Raw genomic sequence first — 23389 nt, forward strand, 5'->3', positions numbered from 1 at the left:
AGTCATATATTCAACATAGTAGAGTCATTATTTCTCCCGCCATTGTTAAGAGACCATTCCAACAAGTAGCAAAAAATAGTTGGGGGAGACGTCAACAATTTGCAACAGAACGAGGAAAGGGGAGTGAGGCAGAAAGCCCATAGGAATAGTCAAATCAAGAAGCATTTATTAAGGGCTTACTTAGCCACTGTACTGGGGATGCAGAGAGAAAGAAAAAAATACCTGGGAAGAGCATGATGGAGAGGCAGAAAACAAAGGAAAAAACAACTCCATTAAAGAGAACCGGAGAACAAGAGTTAGAAAAAGAGGTTGAGGAGGGGTCTGGAGAAAAAAGCTAAGGTGTCAGGGACGCATACGAGCTCGGAATCAGGAGCGGGTGGGGGCAAGGACCGGGAGAGACAGCTCCAACACGGGCAAGGCAGGTACTAAGACGTACGTGAAGGGCTGCTAAAGGAATGCAGAACCTGGAAGGAAAGAAGGAAAAAAAACAAAACAAAACACCCTGCAGTGTAAAGTGATGCTCAAGCCAAAAAAAAAAAAAAAGGTGATAAAAAGAGGACCAAAAACAGTGAATAGACAGGGGGCTGGGGGGGAGGGGGAAGGAGAGGAAAGAAGTAAGGGATCCTTGTTGGATAGAGAAGTGAGTGAAAATGAGAGAACAGAGATAAAAACACAGTAAGAGGAAAGGAACGAATAGAGGAAACCCAAGGAGAAGGGGGAATGATAACTAACAGAATTAAAAATGAGACCTGTCCCCCCCCCCAAAAAAAAAAAAGAAGCTCGAGAGAGCAGGAGAGACGTGCTACAAAAAGACAGGACGGAGGAGAGGGGGAGGAGGGGAGGAAAAGAGGGGGAACAGGACCGAGAATCGGGGATGGAGCCGGGGGATGGTGGAGCTCAAGGGTACAGTGGCCCCGGGACGACTAGGTGAGTAGCGCCCGGGACCAGAGGGCAGTGCCCACGCCGGGAGTGGCCTCTCGGAGCTCGGCTGCCCGACTGTCCGCACCGACCTTCACCCAGATCTCCCAGGCACGGGGCTCGGCCCGCGGGGCGGCGGCTCCAGCCCGGTCCCGGGAAGGAGGAAGAAAAGGAAGGGGAGGGGGTGTTAATAGAGGGAGGGGGCGCTTCCTTCTAGACCTGGAGGGAGATGGGGAGGAGGGGAACAGAGGCTGGCAGCGGCGACAGTTAGGGAGCAATTACCTCTCGCCCGGGTCCGCGGTTCCCACCCCCAGTCGTGTGGAGGAGCGCGTCGTCCCAGTCGAAGAATACGGCCCTCCCCCGGGTCAGCACCATCCCGCCCCCGGGGTCCCTCACATCTCCGCGGCCGCCGCCGCTCGCCCCGCCGCTGCGGATCCCGAGGAGGAGCCGGTGGGTCACCGCCGCCCCACGACTAGCCCAGTAGTACAGCCAGCGAGCATGCGCGCTACCCCAGCGCCCTAGGGAGCCCCCGGGCCAGCCTGGCGCTACCTGCGATCAACAGGTCCCGCCGCCACCGTACCCCCCCCCCTCTCCCCACACAGAGCCTCGGCCCCACCCCGCTCCGGCCCAGCGCCCCGCCCCCTTCCCCAGCCTCTTGCTCCAGCTGAGATTGCGTGAGATTTCGCCCGGGACAACCCCCGCGGCTTGTGGACTGAGTTCTCGCGAGATCTGGGCGATAGCGTCAATAAAGAGCGCGAATGGAGGTCGCTTGACGTAGGTTGAACCGCAGAAAAGGAGAGGGGGGAAAAGTCGGGAGAAGAGGCTTGAAAAGGTGGATGCTGAGCTTGTGCTGCTTCTGGGGCCTGCCTTCTTCCACCCTTTCCTCATCCATCCTCCAGGGGAAGGATTCCGCGGGGATTAGCCTTTGAACCCCGGGACAGTTGCTGTTAGCTGTAAACGGAGGAGCAGGGGTGATGAAGTTAGTTGGTCGGGGGGGACCCCCTAGGGGTGAAACATCTGTTAATATCGTCCCCCAAGAAAAAGCCCCTGGTCTCTCCCGTCCCTCTGTTCGATTATTGACTCCCGTCCTTAGTCAGGTAACATCTTTCCGTATGTTTCTAACTGATTACAACCGGAAGATTTCGTGCCGTGTCAGGTAGTGAAACGAGCAGACGAATCGAAATTTATTGGGGGAAGAGGCAGAGACGTACCCATAAAGTCGGCCCTATGAGTATTAGAGGGTTTTGTTTTAATCCCGCTGTTTCATCAATTCTGTTGTCATTTTTTTTCTGAACTTGAAACCTATTCGTAATATCTGGAACGGGTTTTTCTAATTCTTTTGGATGATGCGATACTGTTATATCAGAGCCCTTAAGAGTGAAGCTCTTACCGGTGTCTAAACGAAATCCCATCCTCTGTAGTCTGAGTATACGGCCCTGCCTGGGGTCCAGGATTATGGGAGAATACCTGTTAACTGTGTGATAGACAAAAGCACTGGCTTTGGTGTCACCGAACTTGGATTCAGATCCTGGCAGTGCCACTTATTTGTATGACCTTAACCTTTCTGAGTCTGTTTCCTCATTTGTCAAATGAAGGTGTTGGATTAGGTGACCTTCTTAGGGTCTTTTCGGTTCTAAATCTATGCTCCCATGGTAGGTACAGCATTCTTGCATATTCTTGAAGACAGCTTTTCCCCTCCCAATTTAATTTATCTCTGTCAAAAAGGCCACTTCAAGCGGATTTCTAATGCCTTTAACTTAAAAAAAAAAATCATAGCATCCCAATTCTTATATCGCTGTGCATTTTATCTTCTTGATTTTTTTTAAAAATTCCTTCCATTCTCAGAAAAATTTATTCAGCATCCTTCCATCCTCACTTGAGTCCTTTTCCAAGGTGAACCCCTTCTCTAGAATTCTCTCTTTGGTCTGATATCCCCTATTACTCTGCCATTCACGCAGTTGATGTCATTTTTTTTCTGAGAAGCCTTTGACCTGCTATCCCACTCCTCAGATTTGTTCTTCAATCAGCACTTTGGGTCAGGGATAGGGACCCTGCAGCCTGGAGACTTCAGGTTCCCCACCCCTGCTTTAGGTCCTTCAGTTACTTTAATATAAATCCTAATTTTTGTATATTCAGTGTACATTAAACTGTATTCCTGTAGATGGTGTGGCAGGTTTAAATCTTGAACTATCTCTTTTTTTCTTCATTAGCTTCTTTCTCCCACCTCCTACCCCCTACATAATCCAGCGTTGCTAGCTGCCTTCTAGCACCTAGTGTGCTCTGGGAATGTAGACTTATGTTAATATTAGCCTCAGGAAAAGTACTGTCATTTACATAACTTATTAACTCTTACATTCCCAGAAAAGCGTTGCCTAACCAGTGAATAAAATTGTGAATACAATGAGATACTGTTCTCTTTAGACTTCATCTGTTTAGATATATAACAGTTCATCTGATGTCAGCTTTGAGGAGCAACTGAAACGGCTGTACAAGTACAGCTAAAGTAGTGAGCTTAATTCTATAAATCGCATACAAAATCAGTGTCAATACTTTATAATCACACTTTATAAATATGTGCCCTATATACATGCCTATAAAAGTATGACATCCTACTTCATGGTTCTATGTATGTCAGCCTGACATGACTGAACATGAATATCCCCACTTCCCCAGTTTTTGATATTGATACATATAGCAAAATTCTGAATTGGAAAAAAAAGCAATCTTCATCCTATTTTTATATGCTATTAGCCTTAAACAGTTGCTTTATGTTGTTGGTTCTTTGTGGTTTGTTTTCCTTCCCAAATGAATAAATTACCTTGCTCTTTCTGTTTTTACTTGGTTTTAATGGGTGTGCTTGGGAAAGATGGAATTAAGTATACTGCCTAGGTATCTCAATGCAGTGTGTTACTGTCTGCTCACCTGACTACAAACCTCTACTACTTAATCAGTTAACGCTCCAATTCCATGGCATCTGATAAAAACCAAGCTGCTTGTACCTTCTTCATCCCCATTTCATTATGTTTCATCTTTGATGGATACCCCAGAAATAAAGGTGATCACACTAGACACTTGGCACTCATTTTATATCCTAGACAAACTCCTTTCATGTGTATGAAAACAGACCAGCGTTTTCCATTCCTGGTTGGCAATACTCTAGTTTGTCTTTCTTCACTGGAGTCTAAATGAACTTGACAAACTTTCAAAATATTTGTGGTTGAGGTTTGGAAGGATAGGAAGAGAAAATATTTCTCAGTCACAAATATCTGATAATACGATGTCCCAATTCTAAGAGAGAAATTGCTGCTCTATGGAAACCAGAGTTTATAGAAAAAAATTTATAATTTTATTTTGCATATACCAACACTAAAGCTTTATCTGTGAAGATGAGCAGAAAGACAATAAAAATTTAGCCAGAAGGAATATATAAATATCACCCTGAGGTCCTACTGATAGAAATTTGAATGCCATTTGCCATTCTATAGCTTTTTAAGTTACTTTAAAACCTGTATAAATGTCCATGAATTTTCCTTTATTTGCCCTAAACCAGACATAAAAATTAGTTTATAAAGCAAAGGTCATTTATCTTTTTTGGCTAATATGAACTTGACCCTTAAATTCCATAAGGCTTGTTCAATTTGAATTTTGTAATTGAATATATTTTTCAGCTATCTCAGGTTCTTTTATTATGACAAATTATAATCCATTTGTGGCATATTAACATTTGCTTTGTATACATGTCTGTAAAATTCTGACATTCCACTTCATTAAGTGAGCCCTGACCTTACTCTAAGTTGGAATCTAACCCACTCCATCTCCACCCAGTTTCTCTACTAAAATTCAAATCCAGTTAATCATTTTGTGGAGGTGAGGCTGGAATCTCAGAGGCTATCTCATTGAAGAACAATCTGTGTCATATCTTGCCAGGCCAGAAAGACCTGTTCAAATGTGAGACAAACAGGATATGTCTTGTCATTCAAAAATCAGCTTGGTAAAATTCTGAGGGGTGTATTATAAGAAAGTTGACCATTAAGTGCTTAAATGCTGAATTTTTTGGCTACAGCAACCCAGAAGGTTGTCTATTTACAGTATGGAGCACATGCTATCTATGCTAGCAAAAAGAGTACCCGTACTAATGAAATCAACATATCTTTTGGAATATTGAAGTAAGCAAAAAATTCTTAATCAACAGATATTTTCATAGTCCATACACTACAATGCACTATGCTAGGTGCCGTGTGGTATAGAATAGTGTGTGTTACATAGTAAGGCCTTAAATGCTTGTTTGATTGAATGAAACTTGGACCCTGGCCTTGAAGACCTTACAGACAACTAAGATGTATGCAGTTAAAATGAAACACAATAAGCTTATGTTTTACAAGGTACTGTATTGGCAACTAAGGAATGCAAATGCCAGTATTTGTCTTCAAAGAATTTATGGCATCCTAGGGGTTATGGATAATACACAAATATTGTTATAAAATAGAATAGGAACATAGTTCAGGTGCAAAATGCTAAAAGTCATCTAAGGAAGAAGTTTCTTTTAGTTGAGAGGATCAGATGAAATTTCATGGAAGAAGACTTTGGAGATGGACCTCAAAGGATAGGTAGAATTTCAGGAGGCAAGATTAAAAGTGAAGGGGTGTGGGGGCAGGGCTTTCCAGGAATGAAGGACATGCATAGAGGTGAGAATGTGTAGGATAAGTTCTGGAGATGCTTCCATGGAACAAAGAAGGAATGTATAATAAATGATGGAGAGAAAAGACTAGAAAGGGTGATTGTAGCCAGGCTGAAGGATTTTTCAGTGCCAGAAAGAGTCGGGGACCTAAATTCAAATTCTAACTCTGCTACTTACTATGTATGTGGTCTTACACAAGTCACCTGGGCCTATTGGCTCATTTATAAAATGAAAGGGTTGTAGTAGAGGGCCTCTGATTCTATTTCACTTTATCTGTGGTCCTATATTTTCTCACTCAAGCTACACAAAAACCCGGGATGCAAATACTATAGGGTATCATTCTCATTTACAATGAGGAACCTAAAAGTCAGGTAGTTTAAAAGTGGTAAATGTCTGGAGAGGATGATTAGGGAGAAACTTGAACCCATTTCTTCCTGACTCCAAATCTAGCATAGCTCTTCCTGCTTTAAATCTATATTCTTAAGACTTGATTTCATAGGTCATAGGGAGCATAATGCATGAACACAACCAATTCCATGCTGAATGTGTCACAAAATTATCTGAAAGTTCAGAGGAGAGATAGATTTCATTGCATAAGAAATTTTTGATTGAACAATTTTTGTTAGGATATAAGAATTGATCTCATAATAGTTAATCACAAATAGGTAGTTTGTTTCTCTTATAGAAATCAAGGAAGGCTTCATGAAGAAAGTATTTGATCCTGATTTTGAAAATAGTTGTAGATGTGTATCATATGCTGTTTATTTTAGTTAACAACCAAGGCATACATATTGAACTATTTAAAATTTTTCTTTATATTGACATTTCCCCTGTGATTACATGTTCTCTTTAATCTTCAAGTAGTAGGCTAATTCCTTTATGACTTAGAGATCTTCAGTAGATTCAAAAAGGGCAAACAATGCTATAGACATGATAAAAGAGAAAATACAACTTTGGAAGCAAGAATTCAATTTCTACCTCAACCAGTACTTGAGAAAAAGAAATTAGATTTCTCCCTTCCCCTTCACTAAATCTAAATATACCCAATACTTTTTTTTAAAGAACATTTTTATTTTATTTTTGTCTCAATTACATGTAAAAACAATTTTTAACATTCATTTTTTATAATTTTTGAGTTCCAAATTTGCTCTCTTCCTTCCCTCCCCCCACACCCCTGCCACAAACACTTTGATATAGGTTATATGTGTGCAGTCATGCAAAACATGTTTCTATATTAGCCATTTTACAAAAGAAAATAGACCAAAAAAAACCAAAACAAGAAAATAAAGTTTAAAAAGTATGCTTCGATCTGCATTCAGATTTGATCAGTTCTTTCTCTGGAGGTAGGTAGCATTTTTCATTATAAGTCCTTCAGAATTGTCTCATATCACTGTATTACAGAGAATAGCAAAGTTATTCACAGTTGATCATCATACAATATTGCTGTTACTATGTACAATGATCTCCTGGTTCTGCTCACTTCACTTTGCATCAATTCCGTAAGTTTTCCCAATATCCTATACTTCTTAACCCACAGAATGTTTTATACTTTGGGGCAGACATTATAGCAGGATAGGGAGTTTCAATGTCATTTGCATTTGATTGGAAGAGGAGAGAAAATAAGGCTACAAATGTGACCTTAAACATCTCCTTTGATAGCAGCAATGTTGCTGTACTTGGAGCTTATCTTCAACTGGCAAGAGGATAGTAAAACCCACACAGAGAAGCACTTTTCTGTTTTTGGAAAGGAGGCATTGGGTGGTTTACTGGTAGGTAAAGGTGGACTCATGGCCTTGATAGCTGCTTTTCCAGAGCACCATCCTGACCATTACTTTACCACCTGACCTGTAACTTCACCTTAAAACTCCTGAGTCTAGTCATCTGATTTGCCACTGTTCCCTAAGGATCATTGGACCTTTCTATTGGTCTCGTAGCTGAACCTTCCTAGATGTATTATCTCAGAATGTGAGCTTGACATCAGGACCAATCCCAGTCTTCCATTTGAATCTCCTTCACCAGGGAGCATCGGGCAACAGTAAGCATTTGATAATCATATTTTCATTCATTTAGTTATAAATAACACAGAATGATATGAAAGACCTCTAGTACTAGATTCCAAAACGCAAAATCTATCTTAGTTTTGTTACAGATAGCACTGGAATACATATTTAATGGATGTAATTTAAATACATAATAATATAAGGAAAAGGCACCCTCATTTATCACTATTATTTTCTATCGGTTAATAACATTGTAAACTAAACAGTTCCTTTAGTAATTCATTTAGCTATTCTTTAGCTATACATTTAACCTTTTAACCAAGAATAAATAATAGATACAAACCACATGAACAATAACAGAGTTTGGCATCTTTCCCATTCTTCTATTTAGATAACAATGATATTTTTGGCCCAAAAATACTTCTAAATTGATACTGTGCCTTTAATTCCAGTGTTGTTTTACTACAGATCAGGTTATCTCACTCCACCACCTACCCATACTCCCTGCTTCAAAGTTGCATAATATTAATACAGTTACAGATCAAATCGCTAAATGAAATGGACACTTCATGTCTGGGCAGCTCTTAAGCTGAATATTGTAAATCTGAAAATTACTCTATGGGAACTTGTTTCATATGTGTAAATCACTAGATGTTAATTAAGTAAATAAGCATTCCTTTTCTTTTGAGATAATTTATGACTTTATTCATGTCATTTTCATACTTGTTAACTTCCAGAAATTTAAAAGGAAATGTAAAATATATTGAAATGGTTTTATAACATTTCCCGTTAGCCCAATTCTTTGATTCTTTTGGTATTTTATGCAGGGAAAAATTTAAGAATTACTTAGTACTTCTAAAGGATTGAAAAAAAAAACTATCTAACCTGTATCTCCCACCTGTAACCCCTCACCTACCCATAGATGCCTGTAAACATACTTTAGTATTTTCAAATTAAGGAAAGAAAAGTTGAGTGGTATCTTATAAATTACTTCAACATTTAGGAAGACAAAGAGCCAATGAGATGAAGCATTTAAACCAAATATCACTGTAGAATTTGTTTCATTTCAAGCTTTCACCTACACTATTGCAACAGCCCCTTAGTCTCCTTGACTCAAATTTTTCACATACCAGTCTATCCTCCACCTAGATGCCAAAATCATTCACTTGAGTACAAAGTGGACCAGGTCACTTAACTATTCAATAAACCCTAGTGGCTCTTTATTGCTTATGTGATAAATTAGAAACTCTTGACGTTTAAAGCCCTTCACAAACTGACCCTCACCTATCTTTCTAACCTCTTTATACATTATTCTTCACATATTTTGTGATCTAACCACCTTTGTAGCTGCTAGTCAGCTAACCAGGTCATGGTTAGGTTATAACTGAAGTGAGGGTCCAGCATTTGGCTATGAAGTTGTAAGACTGGGCTCTTGCATAGTGATGAGAAGAAGTGAAATATAGGAGTGTGGGGCTATAATGGATGAAGGGTTGGTATAGTAGCCCCATGATTGGCTACCACAGGATACAATATCTTGTCTCACCTTCTGATTGGTCGATCACACACCCCCTAGGGATCATAGCCCCCTAGCAGATTTCCGCCCCCACTCTGAAGACCTCTGCTTTAGTTAGCTCTCAAAGACTGTTTCAGAGAAGGTCCGACCTGCATTGGTATGCAGGGAATTTCCTCATTAGAGAATTCCATACCAATGAAGGCATAGGTTATTCTGTACATAATTATATGTGTACATTTTGTCTACCACATAGAAGTTAAACTCTTCAAGTGTAGGGATTATTTCACTTTTGGAATTTGTTTCCCACAGAATCTAGCACAGAGCCTGGCATATAGTAGATATTTAATAAATGTTTGTTGATTGATTGGTATAACAATTTATTACTTCATAACTTAATGTTGTAACTTAATTTTTCACTGCTCCATATTTCTTAATTTTCCATTCTCTAGAAAAACCCCTATGTAAGTCTCAATGACCAAATCAGCTTCTAGTTTATAATACACCATTATTTTTTTAATTGTTCTCTTAAAATGCTTGTAAGGGGTGCAGAGCCAAGATGGGGAAGAAAAGGCAGAGAGACGAGCCTGAGCTCTCCCCACAACCTCTCCAAAGACCTTTAAATAATGCCATAAAACAAATTCTGGAGCAGCAGAACTCACAAAAGGGAAAGGTGAAACAGTTTTCCAGGCCAAGACAGCAGGTCAGGACCTTAAAGGTCAGCAGGAAAGGTCTGTTGCCCTGGGTGAGAGTGGAACGCAGTCTAGTGCAGGCCTCTCCAGTGCAGACCAGGCCCCAGCAGACCTGGAATAAAAGGTCTTGGGAGTAACTGAATCAGCAGTGGCAGCAGCTACTTCCAGAGTTTTCAGTCCACAGATGTTAAGGGAACTGAACAACTGGTTGGAAAATTATAGGGATCTTTTCAGTGACACTAGGGGCAGGACTTTGTTGCTTTGCCCATACACAGGTCCAGGTTGCAGTCCTGGGTGGCAGTCCCAGGGCAAGGAGGAGCAGTAACACACACCAGAGCTTATGGCTTCAATGAAGCTGGGACCCTGGTCACAGTTCCTGGGCAGAAAAGAGTGCTTGTAGTCACTCACAGAACAGAGCACAGGCCAGGAAAGTAGTAAATGCACCTCTCCTTAGATTGTACTACCTTGGAAGAATTGAAAATTTACAGGTCCCTAGAAGTATCTCTGAAAATAGCTGCACAAAACACATGAAGCTTGGGACAGTGCATCCTTGACCCTTGAAGCAGAACCATACTTTAGCAGAGTTAAAAGTCAAGAAATAGGCTGGAAAATGAGCAAACAACAGAAAAAAATTCTGACTATATAAAGTTACTGTGCTTACAAGGAAGGTCAAAATACACACTCGGAAGAAGACAGCAAAGTCAAAACTCCTACATCCAAAGCCTCAGAGGAAAATATGAATTGGTCTCAGGCCATGGAAGAACTTAAAAAGGATTTCAAAAATCTAGTAAGAGAGGTAGAGGAAAAATTAGGAAGAGAAATGAAAGTGATGCAAGAAAATCACAAAGAAAGAGTTAATAGGTTGGTAAAGGAGGCACAAAAAAAACACTGAAGAAATTAACACCTTAAAAAATAACAGTAGGCCAAATGGTAAAAGAAATACAAAAATCCAATGAGGAGAAGAATGCCTTCCAAAGCAGAATTGACCAAATAGAAAAAGAGGCACAAAAGCTCACTGAAGAAAATAATTCCTTAAAAATTAGGATTGAGCAAGTGGAAGCTAATGACTCTATGAAACATCAAGAAACAATAAAACAAAATCAAAAGAATGAAAAAAAAGAAGACAATGTGAAATATCTCATCAGAAAAAGAACTGACCTGGAAAATAGATCCAGAAGAGAGAATTTAAAAATTATTGGACTTCCATGATCAAAAAAAAGAGCCTAGACATCATCTTTCAATAAATTATTAAGGATAACTGCCTTGATATTCTAGAACCAGAAGGTAAAATAGAAATTGAAGGAATCCGCCCATCACCTCCTGAAAGAGATCCCAAAAAGAAAACTTCCAGGAATATTATAGCCAAATTCCAGAGCTCCTAGGTCAAGGAGAAAATATTGCAAGCAGCCAGAAAGAAACAATTCAACTATTGTGGAGTCACAGTAAGATAACATGAGATTTAGCAGCTTCTACATTAAAGGATTGGAGGGCTTAGAATATAATATTCTGGAGGGCAAAGGAGCTAGGGTCACAACCAAGAATCACCTATGTGGCAAAACATTATAATTTTTCGGGGGGAAAATGAATATTTAATGAATTAAATGCTTGACTTTCAAGCATTCCTGATGAAAAGACCAGAGGTGAATAGAAAATTTGACTTCTAAAAACAAAACTCAAGAGGAGCATAAAAAGGTCAACAGGAAAGGGAAATCATAAGGGACTTAGTAAGTTTAAACTGCTTACTTTCTGACCCAGGAGGGTTTCCTGGAGAAATTGATATCTGAGTTTAGGGAAATAGAGAGGTATAGAAGACAGGCAGGTTTGGGGAAAAGGTGGTGAGTTCTTTTTTTGTACTTGTTCAGTTTGAGAAGACTATGGAACATCCAGTGGAGATGTCCAGCAGACAGTTGATGATGCAAAACTAGAATTCAAGGTGAGAGACTGGGACTTATCATCTGAGATGATCATTGGAAGTTGATGAAATCACTAAGGGAAGCATGAAGAGCCAAGAAGAGGGTCTAGGACTGAGAGTCCTGAGAAATACTCATATGTAAGGGGCTGTGTGGTGGTTTTAGCAAAGGAAATTGGAAAAGGGACGGTTAGGTAAAAGAGGACGATCTCACAAAACCAAGGGAAGAGGAAAGAGCCATGAGGAAGGGGTGGTCAACAATGTCGTGTCCCAAAGAGAGGTCAAGAAAGATGAGGACTTCAGAAAAGCCATTGGATTTTCCAATTTAATTGAATGCAACAACCATTTAAACACCTACTATATAAAAAGTGCTGTGGATTCAGAGGTAAAACAGTCTGTCTTCAAGAAACTTACATTGTACAGAGAGGATGCAACATGTTTACAGATGAGTAATACAAAATAATTTCAAGAGGTAGAAGACACTAAACTGATGGGATAAAGGACAACTTCTCAAAAGGGGTAGCACCTGAATTGAATCTTCAAGTAAGGTTCAAGGATTTTAAAGAGGTAAAGGTGAGGAGATGATAGGTTCTAGACATAGAGTAAAAACTGATACAAAGACATAGAGATGGGAGTTAAGAGATTTTGGTAACTTTGAAGAGGTGGAGTAAAGGACTGGAAATCGAATTGTCCGGGGATGTGGAATGAATGATAAAGAAGTGGCTGCAGTGAAAGTAGACAACTCTTTCTAGGAGCTTGGGAGGGAAATTTAATACATTTTGTTATCTTAAATGGAGCCTGTCTTCCTATCATCTCCCTTCTTTTATTTGTTATATACAGAGAAAAACTACATTTTTGTGGCTTTACTTTGTATTCTGTTATTTACTGGAGCAATTACTTTACTAAGTTATTAATCAAATTAAGATGATTTGCCTCTTCTTTGCCTATAGTGTTTTTCCTCAATTTTTTTCTTGTCATAAGACTGTAGCTAGCCTGTATAGCAGTATGTCAAATAAAGACAGAAACAAATGAACATCCATGCTTTACCCCATGATGCTACTGGGAAAGCTTTCAGTGTTTAGCATGCATGCGTGCTATATTTTGTCAAAAGCTTTTTCTGTTTATTGATATAACTATATGATTTAAAAATTTATTAATATGATTTTTATACATATAGGTTTCCTAATGTTGAACTATCTTCACATAAATACAACTTACTAATAGTGAATAATTTTGAACATCTCTAGCCTCTTCACTAATATATTTTTTAATATTTTTCAGCATATTATATCAGTAAGCATGAAGAGGGTTACAGAATGATAGCTTGAGGGGATGGCAAGGGCAAATAGCAATGATTTTCTAAAGTACTTTCCAGCTCTAAATCTTATGATTCAAACATTTTTGGGGGCAGCTGCTGCTGTGAGTATAAATAGGATACAATGGGAAGCAAAAGAATAACTATTTGGTTGTAGTTTCAGTTTCTTGGATTTCCTAATGGCAAAGCATTTGTTTGGATCATTTAGAATTATTTTAGAAGACGGGAGAAATTCCTCCACCAGCAATCTCTTGATGTTCTATAAAATATATTGACATAATATCAAATTGCCATAATAAAATGTTTTCTAAATTACCTTTCTTACAGTGATTGAAGCATAACATAGTTAGTATTTACTTTGGTGTTGTCTTTTGAGCTGCTAAAAGAGAATAGGTGACAGCAGAGTTAAGATAAAAGAAAATTAAATTCTTCCAGATGATTCTGAACTTCATTGTTAATAGAGATCAGCTTCTGGGGATAGTTGCTTACCCTACCTTGAGACTAGCCTATTTTTAAAGTAACGTTTTCTCAAATTTTTCATTCAATGAACCACTTCATTGGCAATATATAGCTATACACACACACACACACACACACACACACATACATATGCAAAAAAGAGAGTGTTTATTACATCAGCTCCTATTTATCAACATAATACAAAACAAACAAAAATTCAAAAAATAATTCTAAGATTAATAGCAATTCTAGCAATGATTGAGATTACTCCTGATTTCCATTGCATGCTCTAAATCTGAGACTGACTAAAATTTTATCTGATTTCAGTGATAGCAAAGAACATAGCAAAGAACTGAAAACAAAGTTGATGCACATCGATTGTGCAAGGGCCAAACAAATTATGGCAATAGAATATTACTATGTAGCAAGAAATTATACATATATAATATATATAATGAATATAGCAAAGCTTAGAAAGACTTAGATGAATTGATGCCAAATGAAGTAAGCATAGCCAGGAAAATTATATACCCAATGACTACAATAATATAAATGGTGAAACAGCAACAGTAACAAAATAAATGAAACTGAATTCTACAAAATTATATTGAACAATCTTGGCTCCAGAGAAGAATTTGAGAAAACACCTCCTCCTGCTCCTTTGCAGAAGTGGGGGAACTACAAGTGTGAAATGTTGTGTACAATATCAGGATTAAAAAAAATTCATTGGTTTGTTTTGTGGAATTTTTTTCCTTCTCTTTTGATCCATTATTATAAGGAATGGCTCTCAGGGTCAGGGGAGTTGGGGGGGGGGGAAGGATAAAATGGTAAATGTAGGTAATATAAAAACGAGAGATATCAATACAATTTATTTTTTAAAAAAGGCTTTCTCCAGACCAAATCCTTCACTGACCAGTCTCTTCCATACAATATCTTATTTTCTATTCCCATTCTATCATCTTTCTTTCCAGTTGTGTTACGTTTTCTCCTTTCTGCAGTTCTGAGGGATCTTGGCAACAAATTGGGGGTGGGGGATTGGTGAGAGAGAATGAAGAATCTTGGATGGCACTAATGTTGTGGGCCTGGGTGAGTGGGCTGGGAGAATGATGATAGGTATCCTTAACAGTAATAGGGAAGTGTGGAAGAGGGGAAGATTTGGGAGAAATATGGGTCCAGTTCTGAACATATCTGAACATGTTAAGACGTCTATGGGATGTCCAGTTTTAGATGTCTAATAGGCAATTTGAGATTCGATACTGGAGATCAGGTGAAGGAGATCATATACCCGCCAAACTGAATTTCTTGCCTTTCCTCAGTCTCATCCTACATTTTTCTTCTGTGCTTTCAAAGGAAAGATACGTTATATCTGTTGACTCTAATGGACTCTCTCCTCCCCTTATCTACATTTACTGATATTCTCTTCCTTTAAGGCCTACCTCAGGTGCCATTTCATCAGTCATAACCAGAGTTGAGCCCCTCTACCCTGAAAAATCATCTCAACCTCCCAATTTACTCTTTCTGTCAACAGTAGCATCATGTCTCTGGAAACCTAGACCTAAAATTTCAGTCACTTTGGCCATTTCCTTTCCTTCATCCCCTATATCCAATCATTCCTTATGTCCCTATCCTTTCAATTCCCCCCCCCCTTTTCCCTATAACAAGAGCCAGGAATAAATACTAAAAAGAGAGATTACATTTAAAATAACTATAAAACTATGAATAATAACTGGAAATTAGCTACCGAGGACTTACAGAAATGCATTCTTTACAGAAATAAAATGAGGTTTTAAACAGTAGGAGAGTTAGTAATGCTTCACATCTGAGCAATGCCATGATAATGAAAAGAACAACTCCAAGTTAATTTCCAAATTCATTGCTATACCAATAACTACCAAAGAGTTACTTGATAGAGCTAGACAAAAATAGTAACAATTAATGTAGACAAACCAAATGTTAAAATTTCAAGGGAAATGATGAAAAAGTAGGGATGAAGGGGCTTAGCATTCCAAATCTCAAATTATAGTAAAAAGAAGTAATTATGGCAACTATTTGGTACTAGATAAAAAGTAGGACGACAGAAATGTGGACCAGACTAGATAAGCAAGTGCTAGAAGCAAACACAATATGTTCAATAAACCCAAAGACAAAAGCTACTGGGGAAAAGACTCCCTCCTTGACAAAAAACTGCTAGGAAAAGGAGAAAGCTATTTGGTAGAAGACCTAGAAGATAGGAAGAAGGGGCACCTAAGTCAGGTTGGGATGAATGGTGGTTTCATTGGAAGAGGAGTGCTTTTTAGGAAGAGGAGAGAACCTCCTTCACATGGAAGTGGAAAAAGGCCGGTTAAGTCTAGGGAATGACAAGCAGTCCAGTGTCGAGTAAACGAAAGAGAGGAGTGTGAGTTGAACTTGGAAAGATAGATTATAGTCTTCCTGATTCCAGGTGAAGCACTTTAATCACTGCACCATTCTAGTCCCCACCTGGAATGCCCTATTCCCTTCCTCTTTGCTTATCTAAATCTTGGGCATTCTTCCAGATCTAGTTCAAGTCCTTACTCTTCCAAACCACAATGCCATAGGTAATAAAATTTTAGAGCTAAAAGGGATAATTTAGTTCAATTGTCTCATTTTACAGTTGAGGAAACATAGGTGTAGTGAGATGAAATCGTTGTTCACACAGAGAGGTCTAAGGTGGGGTTTTGAACCTTGGTACTCTAACTCCTGGAAAAGGAAGTGGCAAACTACTCTAGTATCTTTGTCAGGAAAAATCTGTGGACAAAGTCCATGGGGTCACGTAGAGCCAGATGTGATTGAATGACTGAACAATAAAAACTATGATCCCACATGGGCAGCTTGGTGGTGCAGCAGATAGACTGCCAGGCCTGGAGTCAGGAGGACCTGAGTTCAAATCCAGCCTTAGACACTTACTAGCTGTGTGACCCTGGGCAAGCCACTCAGCCCTGTTTGCCTCAGTTCCTCATCTGTAGAACAAGCTGGAGAAGGAAATAGCAAACCATTCCAGTATCTTTGCCAAGAAAACCCCAATTGGGGTCATGAAGATTCGGAAACAACTGAACAACAACAATACTCTGACTCCAGAGCCAGTGTGACCTTGGGCAAATCATTTAAGTTCTTTAGCCACACAGATGTGAAAAACTCTCATCTGTAAAATGAAAGAATTGGTCTAGTTGACCTCTGAAGGCCCAGACCTTAAAGCTTTAAATCTATAACCTTTGCGTAAGGAGATTCCCTAATATGACACTTGGCACATTCTACTGGGGGACAGAAGGAACAATTTTACTTGTGGGGGCTGCTGGGTGGTACAGTGAATGGAGCCCAGAGTGTGAAATTAGGAAGATCTGAGTTCAACTGTGGTTCAGACACTAGTACTGTGACCTTGGACTAGTCATTTAACCTGTTTGCCTCAGTTTTTCATCTATAAAATGAGGACAGTAATTGCTGTGAAGATCAAATGAGATAAAGATTTTGAAATGCTTAGCATATTGCCTAGCATATAGTAAGTCCTATATAAATGTTAACTCTAAGTACTATTATTATTGGGGTTTTACTGACACAATTTTGTTTTGTAGGAGTTACCACTAGTATAAAAGCCAATGCTCATGCAGAAACAGCTGGAATCAACCGTGGACAGGTATGAGGTGAAGAGAAATGAACTGAAAGGAGATTTTTTTTCCCCTCTTCTTTCTTCAATTCCTTCTTTCTTTCATTCTTTCCTTCATTCCCTCCCTAGACCTGTGGCTTCATTATTCGTAGTGTCAGAACTCCTTCCACTAATGTAGATTGACAACTCATTTGTAACTTATTTGTTTGTTTTTGATAAGGAATGACTAAGTTTATTGAATGAAAAAAATCCAGCCACAACTTCCCCTCCATCCATAGACCCAAGAGTGCATCTGGACAGGAGAAATTGAGAAGAGTGAAGCAATGCCATAATTACGTAAGTTTCTATAATATTTTTCCCTTTGAATCACTGTTTTAAAAAAAATCACTTGAAAGTCACTTGGCTATTTTCTTGTGAGCAAAGAAAAAAGAGAACTACAACTTTGTTGATTAATTTTTTTGCATAGTGCTAACTAGACTTCATTGCTCCCTGGCATTATGAGTAACGTGAACTGAGCATAAAATTGAAACTTTAACACCTCTGCTTGGCTTCTCTCTCTCTTAATATCTGTGACCTTGTGAAAATTGCATAACTTCTTTTTCTAGTTTCCTCATCTGTAAGAAAGGGATAATAATCAGAACCTGCTTCTTGAGGATGTTGTGCAATCTCTGGCTGCAAATACTACTTTCAAACACCATGTAACATATCTGCTGGCTATTGCTGTTGTTATTTGCAAGGGTTTTTGGAAATGCTTTATGGTTTTTATGAATTGTGAATTTAAAAAATAGATTTATAATAAAACTACCCAGTGTTAGTACTTGTGAGTATGTAAATATATATTACCCTATGTAACCATATATACCTATGTGTATATATAAAAATATATGTGTATGTGTAACATGTGTATATATATCAATATATTTATATCGATTTCCTAATTCTGATCTTTCCTATACTCTATGCTTCTTCAGAGAGAGAGAGAGAGAGAGACTATGTATAGACCACATGTACAATCTGTCTCTGTCTCTCTCTGTCTCTCTGTCCCTGTCTCTGTCTCTCTCTCTCTATCTCTGTCTATATATATATATATATATATGTATGTATGTATGTATATATTCACAGAGAAAGACAGAGAAAGAGAGACACAGAGACAGAGAGAGAGAGAGACTACAAAACCACACCAAACTCCAGTCCTCACCACAGATTTTGGATCCTCTTAGGCAATGGAAAATAAAAAAAAACAAAAACAACTGACTTTAAACAGTACCCTGAACCAAACCACTGAATTTAAGGGGAAAAAAGTCATCATACGGGGGGAAAAAACAACACCTTTTTTCCAGCTACTTTAGCCCTAGGACTAATAGGATTCACTAGAGAGGAAAAAAAACAATTAAATCATCTTTTTCTAATATAGACTAGCATGTTTTATTGTTTTCAAAGGAAGCTATGAAATTCATTCATCCTTAGATTGCTTTCAAAACTTCATTTTGCCATTTTCCTTGTGAGTATAGGACATTAGGTTTTGTTGACTGTTTTGGTATCTGCATTAAATTGGTGTTTTGATGTGCATTTAAAGACACCTCTCAGTTATTTGGCCAATATGATTAAAATAGCCTGTTATATGCAGTTCATTTTAAAATTATTGATGTGTTAAGCAAGCAACTTTTTATAGATATACTCTATTTGCATAAACCTTTTGGGTTTGAGCAGGTTTTTAGTACCTTTTTCAAAAGTTTAATAAAATGTCCTTTTTGGTGATTTTTTAAAAATTATCTGTTTTCATCACCTGTGTTAAAAATTTTAGGGTTATAGAAAAAATGAAATTTTATTGTGCTTACCCATAATAAATTATATTGGGGAATTACTAATGGTCATAGTTATTATTTTAGATGTTATGATATTAATACACTTTAGTAATGAGAGGGGAAAGAAAACACACACTGCCCTTTAATGGGAAACGTTTTTTTTTTTCATACCATCAGCCACAGATTTCTTTATTTTAAATTTGCTGATCAAACTTTCAGTTACAATATATGTGGCAAAAACCCAAACCAAACCAAACCAAAACAGAAAGATAACACACAATATCTGCCACATTTCCACTTATCTCTACTTTTGACCTGGTAATGGGGAAGGTTCTTACTCTAGTCATTTCAGAAATCTGGATAGAGGACTGATATCAATTCTATGGAAACTAAAGGATGGATAGATAGATATAGATATGATATATGAATGATAACAATAGGTAATAACAACTAACATTTATATAAGACTTACTGTGCTCCAGGCACTGTGCTAAGCACTTTATAGTTATTATCTCATTTGATCCTCAAAACAGTAGGTGCTGTTATCATCCCCATTTTACAGAGGAGAAAACTGAGGCAAGGAGAAGTTAAGAGACTTGCCCAAGGTCACACAAGTAGTGGCTTAGTGTCTGACAGGCAGTTTGAGTCTCTGAGGCCAGATCTGAATTCAAGACTTCCTGACTCCAGACCCAGCCTTCTATCCACTGTGCCAAGAAGGAGGTACAATACTGGAAAGCATGTCTAGAGATGAGGGAGGTTGTTGGAAGCTGGCCTAGGTATGGTAATATTAGAAGAAGCGGTGGTTATAGTGTTTTTAAGGAGAACTACACTAGCCCAGGAGCAGGAAATGAGCATGGATTAGTATGGAAGCTTAGGTTATTGTTGTTTTGTCATTTCAGTCCTGTCTGATTATTCATGACTCCATTTGGAATTTTCTTGGCACAGTTACTAGAGTGGTTTGCCATTTCATTCTTCAGCTCATTTTACAGATGAGGAAACTGAGGCAAATAGAATTAAGTGACTTGCCCAGGGTCACATAGCTAGTAAGTGTCGGAGGCCAGATTTGAACTCAAGAAGGTGAATCTTCCTTTAGGGCTGGCACTCCATCCATTCCTCTACCTGGCTGATCCATGGAAGCTGAGAGCCCATGGTAATGCATTTTGTATGTGCACTTGGATATGAAAGCAGAGACTGAAGGTAGGCTCATGTTGTTTGCCTGGGTTTTCCTTCTCCTGCATAATCAGTGTGGGGTGTGTGTATGTGTGTGTATGTGTGTGTGCGCGCGCGCGCGCAGTGTAACCACCAGGTACACAATGGTGCAAAGCTGTAGGATCAGAATTGGATCTACTACAGCTTATCTGAATCATGGGTGCTGGTAAGTTCACTTTTGGTTTCCTCTTTTAGAAGAAGGATACCTGGAAGAGGATTAGGAAAGCTAACTGTATGGATACTTTATAAATAAGTACGTAAATAGTACATATATTTGAAGTAAAATTACAGAAACTGTCTCATATATATAAAATTATATGAAGCCATTCCTCACTGTTGAAGGTCTTCCAAAATCTGCTTTTCTCCCCTACAGAAACAGACAAGAGCATCCAAAAGGATCTTTTATTCTCTTAAAGTACCATGTAGCTTCTCACCACCAAACCTTTGTTCATGCTGTTCCCCTAGCTTGAAATTCATTCCATTTTTTTCCAGAGTAAATCCTTCCCTTTCTTCCTGATCCGAAGCCATTCTTCATTCACAAAGCCTTCTCTTACTATTCCAAAGTAACCATTTTCCTCCTCATAGGACACACTGAGAGGCGGTGTGTCATAGAGGAGCAATCACTGATTCTGAAGTCAAATGGCCTTGTTTGAGCTGAATTAATTTCCTGTTTCTGCAATTTACTCCTTGTGGAACAGGTAACAATCTTTCTGTGCCTCTATTTCTTTATCTATAGAATGAAGAGGTTGGACTAAATGGTTTCTAAAGTGTATTCCAACTTTAAAACCCCCAGATCCTAAGGTTTCTCCTTTAATGTTTATTATCTAATACCACTCATTTGGCATATATTGTGTTTTTTATTGTTATTTATCATTTATGGAAAGGTCTTATCTCCTCCAACTAGACTGTAACCCCTCAAGGGCAACCATTGTGCTGTATATCTCTTTGTATCCCTAGAATCTAGCACAGTGTTCTGCACACTCAGTAAATATTAGATACTTAATAGAAGTCTGTTAATGATGATGCTAATTAAAGGATAAACTGATTCCTATTATGCATCAGAAATTTCCCACCATCGTAGAATTATTCTTAGAACACTCTCAGAGGCTTAATGAGGAGTGAAAGGAGTAGAGGGAAACCAGCCCAGTAAGGAGTGTTTCTAATTCTAAAGCAGAGATAGTGACTGGGAGTTTTGAGGCGACAGGAGACACAGGGTTGCTGAGACTGTTATGAATCCCATTTGACTGGTGTATTTGAGGTAGCTGCTCCCTTTTAAGTTGATGAAGCTGAGACAAAAAGCTAATGACTCTTTCTACCCATTCCTTTTCACCCCATCTACGTGCAAAAATCTGGGAGAGAAGTAAACTAGGAGGAGGAAAAACGATGGCACCTGTTTCTACATCGGTGACCATCTCTTAGTCTAGTCAACTTTTCATTCTGGTCTATGTACAATAAACTACAATCACAGCATGCTAAGCCTCTGAGGCTGTGGGCTGAGCAGACTGGAAAATGACCTGACAGCAAAATATTTCATGAGATATGGGCTTTGCCAGCTAGAGAGTGAAGATTACATACACACACACACGCATACACATATATGTGTGTATATGTGTTTTGTAATATTTTGATCTATATTCCATTTTATCTCCTAGCTTAAATTTGGAACATGGCCAGTGATGGGTTAACAGATGCTTGTTTTTCTACCTTGTATGCATGGGGAATGGGAAAGAGGGAGCAGCACAGGCATTTGCAGACTTGAATTTTTCTGGGACTCAAAGGAAATATTACTATCTATTAGAAAAGAGTCTACCCTGTGTGCATATACCAAAGAAGGGGTTGGTGATTTGAGGCTATTTAAGTAGAGTGCTACCTATTATTCCATTACTTTCATAGACCACAATTTGATTAGTCATTCTCCAATTGGCAGGTCCTATCCCTTTCTGCTACATCTCTGTAGTCATAACCATACCTATTTACTCTGACATGCTTTCTTCCTGCTGACTAAAGGAGGCAACACACAAACCACAACAAAAGTTGCATGTGGTGGCCTGTTTTACAAATTAATGGAAAACATCCACATAAATGTGTTAAATTAATGCAGACTGGTGCCTGCATTAAAAGTCTGGACTCCTGAACAAAAATGCCAGATAGGATTTACTCATTTTTACTAACCTTGAAGTGACTAATCTATTGCCATTTTAGCATGATAATATTAATGACTCATTTGATTGGTGTCCTACGCCTTACAAAGTATTTAACTCACAGAATCCTTTTGGGTTAGGTTATATAATTATTGTTATTCCCGTTTTTCAGATGAAGGGATGACTGGGACTCAGAGAGGTAAAATGACTTACTCATGGTCAGAAAGCTGGCAAATATCTTCAATGTTGGTACTTTCCCCATTATGCTATACTACCTTTCTATTTAGACATAATTATAATATTGTAGCTAATAAAACAATATCTGACTCACTTGGGAATTGCTTTGCTTATAAATAACATCTCTTGTTGAAAAGTCAATCTTGTATTTTTTTTAAATGTGGGAGTAAACCCTAGGAGAAAATAGAATGTGATGGAATTTCAGTGGAGATATTACTACTTGGCCCAATACTCGTTCCAGATTCACAGAGTATGTATGAATTATAGCAAACTCTGTAGATTGAAGTATACATTTGAAAGGCTCTCAGTAAATAGTAAAATCCCATGTATATTCTATCTTATGACACTGTTGCGGCTTCATGATGTGTTGTGGTGGAACTGCCTCAGAGAATTCACTCAGACCACCTCTAATCCAAGTATAGGCATTTATTGAAATTGACACCTCTCATGAAGCCGGCTAAGGTCTAAGAGGAACCAGCAACTTCAGAGAAAGCAAGATGGATTTTTATAGGGTTAAGATGTAATCATGTAACAGAAATTATGAATATTAAAATGGCAGGAGGGGTTTGTTAAAGGATTAGGTAATAGGGGAGGGGTCCCAGTAGAACTGTGCATGTGATTACCTACAATACATATAAAAAAACCCATTTGGCGGCGGTATGTATGTATGATGATAATATAATAAGCCTCTCTACATCACAAGTTCACCTAAAAGACAGCTTTTAGTATTACTGCGCAGGTGCCCACTTGGGGAAAGTCCCTTCTATTGTGTTGGGGTCCACATCCTTCTCAGGCATCCTGGTGGTGCTGCTTTATGATTGGGTGACTATTGTGGTCCTGTTTGAGACTAGATGGATGTGGTTGTGGTTGAGTGCATGGATACACCTCCTCTTTCTG

At 38.6% G+C, this 23389-nt stretch overlaps 1 protein-coding gene across 2 annotated transcripts in view; it reads right to left on the minus strand.

Moving 5' to 3' along the window:
* Window positions 1–1632, minus strand: part of FAM135A (family with sequence similarity 135 member A) — a 109968-nt gene extending 108336 nt beyond the window's left edge. The window contains exon 1 of one of the 2 annotated variants that reach the window (XM_036766677.1): window positions 1201–1632. The gene's annotated coding sequence lies outside the window, so the exon portion shown is untranslated. The remainder of the gene's footprint in view (window positions 1–1200) is intronic. The other variant, XM_036766678.1, reaches the window with a different exon arrangement.
* Between the last annotated feature and the right edge of the window lie 21757 nt (window positions 1633–23389).

This window comes from Trichosurus vulpecula, chromosome 7 (genome assembly GCF_011100635.1).
Source record: "Trichosurus vulpecula isolate mTriVul1 chromosome 7, mTriVul1.pri, whole genome shotgun sequence".
Taxonomy (NCBI): Eukaryota; Metazoa; Chordata; class Mammalia; order Diprotodontia; family Phalangeridae; genus Trichosurus; species Trichosurus vulpecula.